The following is a 12,378-nucleotide window of genomic DNA, read 5'->3' on the forward strand; positions in this document are numbered from 1 at the left end:
ACTCGTTGTTATAAAGGTTTCGAGTTATGCAACCTATAAGACGTTGTGACTTGAAGGTCTGTTTCAATACCTGTTCTGTAAACGACAAGTCGTAAGAATACCTAAGTCCTAAGTTTACTACTGCATGTAACTCCGATAACATTTTATCATTTATGGTAAGATATGAGTTGAATGATATATTACCGAAGCGCATCTATCCACATTTATCTGTGTAAAGCTTCAGCCGTTATTTTGCGAATCACTGTGCTATCTTGTTAAGCTCAATTCTGATGCAATTTTGAATACCGTTCAGCTCGTGAGAAGAAAATGAATACAGTATTTGAAGATCATCTGCATACAGAATGGGTTTACCTACACAAGAACATTCACAAGTATCATTGATAAATACCAAAAAGAGCAAAGGGCCTAAGGCACTACGTTGTACTACACCACTTCTAACAGGGACATAGTTCGACAAAGAGTTAACTTTAACTATTTGGTGTCGGTGGCTGAGGAAGGAATTAAACATAGCAAGCAGAGGGTTTCGAACCCCGTAAGATGCGAGTTTAACTATAAGAAGTTGTTGGTTAACCATGTTGAAGGCTTTAGAAATATCAAAGTACAGCACTAAAACCAGATATCCTTGGCCACGCAGAGAATAGATTAAATAAAGAAGTCAAAGCCGCACGTCATACAAGATCGATTGTTAAGAAATCCATGTTGCGTATCATTGATAAACTTTTCAGTGAGTAAATAATTGGAGAGTTAGTTAGTAATAAGTTTTTCCATAGTCCTAGAGATAACAGAAGTAATATTTATCGTCCGATAGTTGCTCATTTCAGTATTATCTCCAGATTTGTAACGTGGTATGATGTACGCGGTTTTCCAACAGTAAGGGTAAGAACCTGAATCATAGTGAGAGTAAACAGCTTTAGAAGAAGTGGAATATCTGGACCACCATACTTGTAGAGAAAGGATGAAATCCCGTCCGTTCCATGACTTCTCGAAACCTTAAGGGTATTTATAGCCTTACTAATTTTCAAGCATTTGAAGGAGATAGATATTATTGAGTTATTGAGTTACTAGTCACGCATATGACTTTTGAAACAGTGTCATTCGCAAAAATGCCACTGAAAAGGTCTGCTATAGTTTTAGAGTTGCATATAAAAGTGCTATTATACAGGGTGCATGGCATATCAACATTTGGAGTTGCTTTAACGCGTTTATTGAAAAGGAGAATTAAGTTTTATACTTTTGAGCTTGTTATAAGTGCTAACAGCTCCTCATTGATGACTTTTAACCTGTGCTTCTCTTTACTTTGGTTATAATGTATGTTATCTGTTGAGAAGTTTGGATTTAGATTTCTTACAAGGCTTGTCTGTGACTTAAAAGAAAGTGATGTACAAATACTAAGGATCCGTACTCATGCGAGCCATTATTCTTAAACTGTCAGCGTAGCTACTGAGACCTTTTACGACTATTGTGTATACACAGATTGATTTCTGAGTATGGACCAACCGCATGCTTCTCATGTTACATTATAATCACATTTTGTCATAGCATTTGACTATTATTCAAATTTTCATATTAATTGAGATACGGCTCGAGAAGGTATTCTGGTCTCAATAACTTGGAAATAGCTATATTTCTAGTCACACATTTGTGCTTTTCACTAATTAATTCTAGCATACTTTATTTAGTCCTACCATAGTTTCCAAGTTTAATTAATAACATAAATCAATCACATTAAAATTTATGCAGTGATATGTGTCATAGTTGTAAGAAAAAATTTATTTAGACTGTTCAGTCAGATTACTTACTGGAGCTAACAGCAAATGCTTATAGGTAAAAAGAATTGAATGAAACAATAACTTATTTGACTTAAGTAGTATTGTAACGAATAATAACACGACTGGGGACAATCGAATGTACTTAAACACAAATTACAGACTATCTCACGAAATTCTGATAACCATACAGTCAACAGGTAATTTGCAAAATCAGAATCAATTGTTTCAATCTTAACTGTTTCTTCTACAAATATCAGTCCGTCTTCTCTGAATACATTGCTCATGCATTTTCGTATTGATTGCGCTTCATTCCTGTTCGTTCCTTATCAATCTTCTGCCAAAATACATTCTGTCTGACCATCACCCTATACTACTTATACGGATATAAGTAGACCACACCACAGTATTCTCGTTGTCTCCATTATGTGAAACGTTTTTTCGAATACATACAGAACTAACAGATCTTCTTTGCATTTGTTTTTTAAGAAACCAAACAAAAAACATTTTCACATTTCACTAAATAAAACTTCCATATAACAAGTTAAGTTAAACCTCGTTAGATAAATCGAAGAAGTGTTCAATAAATTATTCTGAATGTATTGTTCTCATCTAGTAAAATGATTACAATCGACCAAATTTGCTAATCTTTCATCTAGTGCAAAGAACACCCTCTAATGAAAGTTGTACTAAAACATTCAAACTAGCGAATTCAGATTAAATAACAAGTGTTCTGCTTTTATCTAACCATCATCACAACAATTGTAAGTAAAGATGGTTGGTGACGAGTAGTGAAATCCAGGACGCACGTTTCATTCTATTTGAGATTCGTCAGCTGGATGTACCTGCATCCCAGAGACAGAGCAATCCTAGACATCAGTCGGAAGATATAAACAAACAATACGAAATGAATTTAAACCTCACTCCTTTGCATGAGGTAGTGGCTATCAGGACTCAGTATGTAAGTGGATAACGTGACGGTGTTTGAAGAGAACGGTAGCGAGTTCGAGTCACAGAGTGAACATCAACTCCGAGATACACTAGTTTTTTATTATTTTACTGAATGTTCAAGAAAAAATAAGGAAAAATATGTACAAGTTACTGTGTTGATCCTTCATGAAATTCATGACAATCAATTTCGTAATAAATTTTAAGTACCAATGTAGAGATTGCACTATTTTCACAGTTGAATTTACTAGTCGATGTAAGCTAGACCATCACTGAAAACCTGGAAGCACTGAACGGCCGTTTTGTCCAAGTGAAGAACTCCTCAGAAGTACGCATCCGCAACCACACAAGCGAGACTCAAATCCCAGACTTTGTATTCATGACATCAATTGTTAAAATACTACAATCACCATAAATCCTCAAACTGATAATATTGATGTGCTCACTAGTGACTAGCTTCAAGATGGCTTTCCAGGAGTTTTGGTAAGAATCCGTGACCATTAGAGTCCAATCAGATGGAGATAGGTATCCACTTCGTACAATGAATGAAGGTTATCTTAAAATTTAAACATTAAACCGTTGAATACTGGCTCAGAGGTATAGAGGTTAAGTGTTCGCGCGCAAAACTAAAGGTCCTGAGTTTAAGTCCCTCATGCAAGATGGTAGATGTGTACTGTTGAGGAGTCCCATCCTAGGATGAAACAGCTATTCAGTGGAGCTTTCAGCTCCACGACCAAACCATCCAGCTCAGAGAACCAAACAACATAAAAATCTTATAATATGTTTATTGATTTAAAGGGGATTTTTGTTCTGTTAATTTTATAATATCATTAGATGTATCATCCTTATTTACTAACATTACTCTACTTGGATTTTATTTACAATGAATTAACAGAGAGGCACATAGAAACTGTAATTCCCGTATCCATAATAAGACAATTAATTCTAAGATACACGATGATTGTCCATTTCCGATTTGATAATGAATATTATAGACAATTGGATGGGGTAGTAATGGAGTCACTATTGGGCTATTTACTGGTAGACATTTTTCTGAAGAAACTAGACAAACTATAATTGTATAATTCGATAAATTCTGTAATTAATAGTCATTAGATTTCATCAGTATATGATTGAATTAGCTTGAGTATGATATAAATATTATGGTGTCGTATCAGGATGCATTTTTACAGGTACTAATGTTAATGCCTGTACGCACTAACAGTTGGAATTCTCATTAAAATGTCGTTAGTTAATTAATCATTGAAAGAACAAACGATTATCTTTTACATTCATAGCTTAGAATGATTTAAAACATTTATCAGAATTACAACATGAATAACCAAAATATCAGGTTGAAGGTACTAATCAGTATCATACTAATTAGTTAACAAACCTACTTGGAATCTTGAGACTTTAAATGGGACAATATTAGTGGTATTTGTATAACACATGCTGGATGTGTATCTGTATATTATGCTGGATGGGACAAAATGTGTAAGCTAAATATTTTTCGGCTAAAGTAAGTTCGTTGTTAATGAAATATGTTGTGGAAAACATTAAATGTCATCTACGTGTAAATAAACGTTTCCTCGTATCATAAGGGTTTTTTCGTATTTTTATACTTGAAATAGAAACATTATCTACTATTGCGGTTTTTCAAGCAATCGATGCACTGACATTCTAAATACTGCTGATTTATAAATAAAAAATATGTAGGTATGTTATTCTGTATAAGAATATACAAACTTTGAAATTGTAGAATTTTTATTGAGAAAGAATTCTAAACGCTTGTAACGTTATGCACACATGGTAGGTAATTTCGAAATAATAATAATGTTTATATATATGGGTATTTAAGTTCTAAAGAACTGCGAAATTGCCGTCCGTAACCCTCAAGATGTCCTCGCTAATTCGTCAAGAGCAAGGAAGTGGCTGAAAATTCTTCTTTTAATCTGTTCCCAATATGAACGTCTATGAGAGTTCTGGAAAGTGTTATTTACCAATAAATAATTACCTGGATTGTTAGCACGTTCCCAGATGCTTTTAAAACTTCAAAATCACACATAAATAAATATCCTAGTTTGCTGTACCTAGATTAACCTTGAAAATACTCCCAATAAGTGAACCACATAATTACAAACCGGTATCTGTTTTATGTACGTGATTACTATTTTTAATCTTACATCTAACAAAGTCGCTGGATTAATACATTTTCTATATAGCGTATAAAACTTTTCCCTTTGTGTTGTCAGTTTGAGATTACTTTATTCTCCGTTCACAATGAATATACCAAGATTTAAAACAAGATTTGCTTGATATGAGCTCATACGATATTAGAAATCTCACTTTGTTTTGACATTTATTCTCAGCTTAAATAGTTTACTCGTCATTTTAGAAATTCTTATTTTTTTTCTCTCGAGAAATCGATTCCGAAATTCTAACACGATCGTTGCAAGACCTCTATATCCAAGGTTATATCTCTATGAGTATCATGAACAGAGACTGTTAAAGAGTCCCATACTTGGACGAAACACCTATAAAGGTATTTACAATGAAATATTCTATAGCCTGATAATGATAAAATATGACAAGAAAGATGTGGTAAATTTATATTTAGAAAATGATTTTTTCCATACATTGACCAATATCTGAATATTGGCCAGATTTTCGTTGTGAATTTTAGACTAAATTACAGACTAGTTTACAGAAAGTATGAATACCTAAATGTTTGGCTACTGGAAAGCACTAATTACCCGACGAATTTATAGCAACATGAAATAATAATTCACGTGATTATCTTGAATATAGGTAAATCTTATTGAAGTTGTGAACCGACGTCATTTAGATTACCACTGAAAACCTGAAAGCACTGGATAACCGTTTCTTTCTAGTATAGGACTCTTCGAAAATGTACGTTCAAGATCCCGCATGTAAGACTCGAACCCAAGACCTGTCCTTCTCATGAAGGCTTAGCTTCCAGACCAGTGAACAAGCGTACAATAGTCTAAGTGAGAGGAAATTTCAGAAGTTGTAGTAAAGGGCCGTAACCAAAAGAGCCAATCCATTTTGAGTGTGCCACAATTACAAACTGAAGACAAAGAGAGGTAATCGCACAGTATTGTTTACTTATTGAGTTTATATATTAACACCGTTGGATGTCTTTTCAGTGGTCTAAAGGTTAAGCATTGGCTTTCAGGCCTGAAGATTTTGGATTCGATTTCCACATCCGGGACAGTGGATGTGAACAAAATTAGGAGTCCTACACTATGAAGAAACAGTCGTTCAGTGATTCTAGGATTTCTCTGTTGGTCTAACTTGGATACGTTCATGATTTCAAAGAAATTCAACAATCTCCACCTCCTTAGTTTGATAAACGCTAAACCTGATCAATATCTTTCCTTTTTGAAATTTCCAGATGGAAACATTAGGGAACAATAATGCATAAATTTACATTATTAGTTTAGTAACAATAGTTCATTCACCAAATAACTTCATAAGGTGAAAAGCAGACTACATTGTCAAATACAGTAACCATTTATTTAAGTAAGTAGTCTGTTTTATAAGTGAAAGAAACATTGAATAAATAAGTTTTTTAACTGGTAAAATTCACTTTCTGTATCTGCATAGCAACTATAAAAGTTATTTATATCTAAGAAAGATCTAAAAATATTTAAAAAAATAAACAGAGATAGTTAATTGAATATTAAACATTGAAAATAAAACGTGATCGAATAATGCTAATTTTGAATGTTTCAAAAATGTCCATAAAAAAGAATACTTAACTTATTTAGGCATTGTGGCATTTAATATTAAATACTTTTTGTCTTGAAATAAAACATTTTGTCGAAATTTGAAATTGAATGATTGAATAGCGTCTGAAAAGAAACGTTGCATGCAATTCGGGTTTTGAAATTGATTGATTAGTTTACATTAGACATTATATCATTTTAAGATGATTATTATTTAAATGAATAACTGTTGTATAAACGATCAGCCTTGTAAAAAGTAATTCTTAAAAATTGATCTAATACGAAATACTGTGGTGTGTACTACTCATGTTGATGACAGATATAAGTAGTATGTATCATCAATCGAAAGTGAAATATCTGAAGTCAGAAGGTCAAGAAGATCGAAGAAAAGAGAACGATAATAAAAAAATAATTGATGTGGAAACGAAGGAACAATAAAGTCTGAGACAATTAATGGACATTTGCAAAAGGAACAGTCAAGTTTGAGATAATTGATTGCCATTTTTCAAATGAATGATTTACTGTATGGTTCTTAGATTTTACTAAGATGTTTTGTAATTTTGTATTCGAATACACTAGATTGTCTCCACTTGTGTTCTCGTTCATTACAGTAGTATTAAAAATCAAAGAACACTATATTAAAGTATTATACTTTGGTTTTCTCTTATTTGATTTATTGAAAACTTATTATGTTCAAATGTATGAATAGATGATATAATTAGGTAGAGAATGAATTCATAGAAAAACCTCTATATAATGTAATAATTAAATTCACTTGCTGTTGTTTAGTTGAATTTTCCCATTGACGTTTAAGACTGCAATTGATCAGTTTGATGTAAACCACAAGTTTAAATCTCCAGGGCCAAAAGTTAAGAGATAGATCAAGGAACACATGAGTTCGACCTGATAGAGCTTTCTAAATTATCAAAGTGGCATGCTATGAATGGATGGTAGCATAACTTGCCTCCTTGCGGACTGGCTGTATTTTAATGATATTATTAATAACTATAAATACACATGTTTCTCAGTAAATTTTTTATTCTTATCCAACAATCACTTCTCCTGCTTTTCTTCTGTCATATGTCTTCTGTCGGGTTCCTTACGTTCGTTTGCCATTAGTTGTGCATTATATTATGAGTAAACCAAGTAGATGACGTAACAATCACGAAGAGGCATAGCAAACTAAGTTTTTTTTCAGAAGTTATCTAATTCACTTTTGAACGTACTCTAATTGGTGAGTTATTAATTATTACATTTTCTTTTTAATAATTTTCACTATGAAGATGTTTAATAAAGCTAAAAGCAACATCTTTTATCTAACAGATATTCATGTTGTATTAGATGAAGTCTTGGATAATAAAAATACCTAAACAGGAGGTGACTAAAACGCGAAGAATAATAGACAGGTACGTGAAGGCAAATAGGGATTAAAAAGACTCTTCTAAATAGATCAGTCAAATATTTATATTAAAATCAATATCCAGTTATTAAATAGTTATTAGAAACAAACCAACGAAATGAAGTCTTTCAATTTGAAGATGTTTACAGGATAGTGAAGGTAAGGAATACTTGAGCTAACAATTGTTCTTTCAAACTTCGTTTTGTGGGCGTGTTTTCATGAATCCAAGTATTATATATTATATCAACCCGAATAAAGTATACACAAAGGTTTCCATTGAACCGCTTAGCTGTATACATTAAAACAATGGATCATATTGTCAATTATAGTTCGATTATTTACAAAATGTATGATTATTAAGTTGAAATCATGATAAAGTATTGTAAGCACATTATGTTATGTTATCATGTCTATCATGATTATTTAAAAGTTTAATGTCCAGTTAGGAATATTTCGTAAGAAAACACGTGTGGCGATTACAGTAAGAAGGGCTTGTTATTGTAGTTTGTAATATGTTTGTAACATAATCAACTTGACGGAGAATGTTGCCAGTTCTTTTTTTGGTTTAGGGAAATAAATCTCTTAAAAAAGGTAGTCCCACCAATAAATTTAGGTAAATAATAAAACTGCTTAATAAGTATTTGAACACACAAGTCAGCCTATATTATTTCAAATCCGATAGTCTCAAATTCTTTGATGGTTTACTCTAGTGAAGAATGTAAAATTAGGAATTTCATATATCATGATGCTGTGATCGATATTAGATGAATGGTGAAGAGGTCAAATGTAGTACTACTGAATTATTTCCATATAGCTTTGTATTCTCTAACATAGAAGGATAAGGTTCTTTATATAGTTGAGATAATGAGTTAATTGAAGCTAGACCATGATGGAAAACCTGGAAGCACTGGACGGCCGTTTCGTCCTATTGTGGGTGCCGGCTCAGTGTTCTGTCGGTTAAGTGCTCTGGCGCGAGATTGGTAGGTCCTGGGTTCGAATCTCGCGAGGTGAGATCGTGGATGCGCACTGCTGAGGGGTCCCAAAATAGGACAAATCGGTCGTCCGGTGCTTCCACGAAACCCACTTCTGATACTGAAGGATAAGGTTCTCTTAGTATCTTCACAAAGACAGTTGGCATAATACATTTACACTGATGAAATTGTTAACGTTAATTTATATATCAATTACTATTCAACTATATTACGTTTTTGGATATTATTTATCAATGATCAAGACTGTGTTGTTCTACCCTGAATTGAAGAAGTCATATCAATATGAAGGCTTAAATCTTACTTTTCTAGTCAAATAAGTTATTGATTTACACAACAAAAATGAGCCTTTTAAAGAATATCTTTCAAATTCTAACAGTCATTATAACCCATTTAGTTGAATACAGTATTTTATTTTCCTATACTCCTTGATATCACTAATGTATTAAGTAATCCAATAACCTTGTTCAGTATTTCAGACTTAGAACTCCAATAGCTCATGAGAACAATCACAAAAGTTTTTGGTTTAAAGTACATTTCAAGATTTTGCTATCAAAACTCTAAAATGTAAAAAACTGTTAAAATTTCGAATTAGGTAGATTCATTAGGTTCTACTTAGTCAAATAAAAAGTTATGGAATACGGTGAATTCGTTGTTTTTAGCAGATGATGAGACTTTAAAGAAATGAAGTGAATTCATTTTATCTTCTTCAATTCTTTGCTCTTTTTATTTTCACGATAATAAAGGGAATTAAGTGTATGAGAATTCGTTATTCTCTAAGAAGATAGTTGGTTTAATAGTTGTTAACATTTTCTGTAGTTTATTGGTAGTTATTTCACAAGTAACAATGGGAAAGAAATATCTGTCGTAAAAAGTTATACTTCATTAACATTGCCTATTCATGTACTGGGTATCAGTTAATTGAAGAATTCATTATAAATCACAATTAGAGGGAACAGAACTTTGTTCTAATCCATTGAGAATAAGATTAATTTTTCTTGCTTAAACATATCATACATTGAGTTTTAAATGATTGCTCAGGATAGAGTTCGGTGGAGAATGCTGGTGGGTGGCCTATGTTCCTCTAACCAAGGGTAACAGGCGTAAATAAGTATCCAGTTCAAATATTTCACCCAATCACATTAATTTACTGATAGGTGTATTGAGAATATCAAAAAATCTTAAAAACAAAGTGGTTCTTTTTTTCTTCAGTTTAACAGTCTACAAGTTATTTTTATTCCCTACTGTGATATATATATATATATATATATATATATATAAATTATTAATTCATTTGAGAATTCAATTTTTTTATTATTATTTCCTGATGGATATAATCTCAACACTATAAGCGAAGATGGATAGTAGTGGCCTGCAGTGGGATATAGGATGTGAGTTTCGTCCTAGTTGAAACTCGTCAGCTCGATGTACTTGCATCTCAGAGTTGATGTTCACTCTGAGGCTCGAACCCACTACCGTTCGCCTCAAATACCATCACGTTATCCACTTACTGAATCCTGATAGCCATTAGCTTATGCAATGTGTTGAAGTTTGAGTTCACTTGACATTGTTTGTTTGAATCTTCTGATTGATGTTTAGGACTTCAATTGATCAGTCTCTTATTGCTATATGTGCACACTGTGCGTATTGCCTCGGTATTGCATTAATTCACATGCATTATAAGCAAAGATGGATGCCTGTGAATTAAGGCAATATCGAGGTAATCGTGATAGGATGCACATATCCCAATAAGAGACTGATCGATGGCTGTCCAAGACATCAATAGGAAGATTCAAGTCAACAGTGCCAAGTGAATTTAATCTTAACACTGTTATAAATTTGATAACTATAGTCAGACAGTCTCAAAAAGCTTAAATATATAGATATACTTTGGATATGAAGTTTTATCAACCAACTTGTTTTGTTAATTTCCGCCAAATAAATTTAAATATGTCTTATAGCTTGTTGTATGAATTGAATTAAGTTTATTTCTAGTTAACTATACAGGAACATTGCCTACACTGCCTAAATGATGTAGTACACATCCCTCCCTAATTGGATGAACTATTATAATTCATTAATTTGAACTAAATATAATTGTATAATTGAGCTTTCGGAAAAATGCTGGGCTGATAACTAAAGAAACTAGCTGTTGATACGAAGTGATATTATGGGCGGAGTTATATATATATATATATTTGTTATTCGGTGCTTGTCCACTCCAAGAATGGTTCTAGAATGCGGCATTACACTGTTGCAACAACGCTCTTTTCAAATTCCATAAAAAATTACTTCGACTAACTTTTATTAGGGACAAACTGAGCAATTTTTGTTCTTATGTTACTATATTTCATAAATTACGGTTATTATCAATTATATTATAGATTCTAATTTGAAAAAAATTATATATCTTTCAGACTAAGAAGCGTTGAGAGGTAAGTTAATAAAATGAGATCGCTTTTGTGAATTTTCCCCCTTTTCAATATCTAACTGCTAGCTGCTTTTTAACATCAAGCCACTTAAACTTTCAGAATTAAAAATTTGGTTGTCTTCGGTGGGTAACTGACTCTCATTCGACATGGATTAGCTTCACTGTTCTTCATTACAGTTCCGAAATACTTCTCTTGAAGCCGGTTACTAGTCAGCAAATGATAGTTTTCAATAAAGGACTGTAGAGATTGTTGAAGATGGCTGCAAAATGTTGTGGATTGGTTGAAGTAAGATATTAATATCGTTGGATACTAGTTCATTGTTATGTAGTTTAAACATTCGCATGAGAGATCCAAGGTTTTGTGTTCGATTCACATGTTCGGGATGGTGGATCAACACAACTGAGGAGTCCTACATTATGACAAAATGGCTGTCTGATGCTTTTACGTTTTTCATAGTGATCTAATTTGGATCGATTCATAGTTTCAATGAAGCTCAACAATCTCTCTACCCACATACTGAAAATTATCACATACTAACTAGTGACGATGAAAATGATCATAATTATTATTTATATAAAACGGTTGTCAGGGAAAAATCGGGATTTTTTGTATCCATAATTAATTTACATAGTTTACATAGTTATTTCTACTAAATTAGGGCATATTCATTATTATACTATAATGGTTAACTCACATTTCATATATGATTCTACGGAACAATAATTATACTATAGTAAGTTTAATGAAACATAAATGATCATTTATCTATAATGAGATTATGTTAATGATATTATTCACATGCATTTACAGAAGGATTATTATTGTCTATTACAATGTAATTTTTATGCATACAAATAATAACGAATTGAACTATTTCTATCTTATTTCCTAACATATGATATAACTAAACAGTTATAGTGTAGTATGTACTACTGATGTTGACAGATATAAGTAGTATGTATTATCAATCGAAAGTAAAATGTCCAGAGGCACAATGTTAAAAAGATCGAAGAGAAGAGAAAAACAATAGAGAGGGATTCGTGTGGGAACGAAGGTGCAATCAAGTTTGGGGCGATCGATTGATATTTTGTA

Source organism: Schistosoma mansoni (assembly GCF_000237925.1).
Source record: "Schistosoma mansoni, WGS project CABG00000000 data, chromosome 3 unplaced supercontig 0044, strain Puerto Rico, whole genome shotgun sequence".
NCBI classification, from domain to species: domain Eukaryota; kingdom Metazoa; phylum Platyhelminthes; class Trematoda; order Strigeidida; family Schistosomatidae; genus Schistosoma; species Schistosoma mansoni.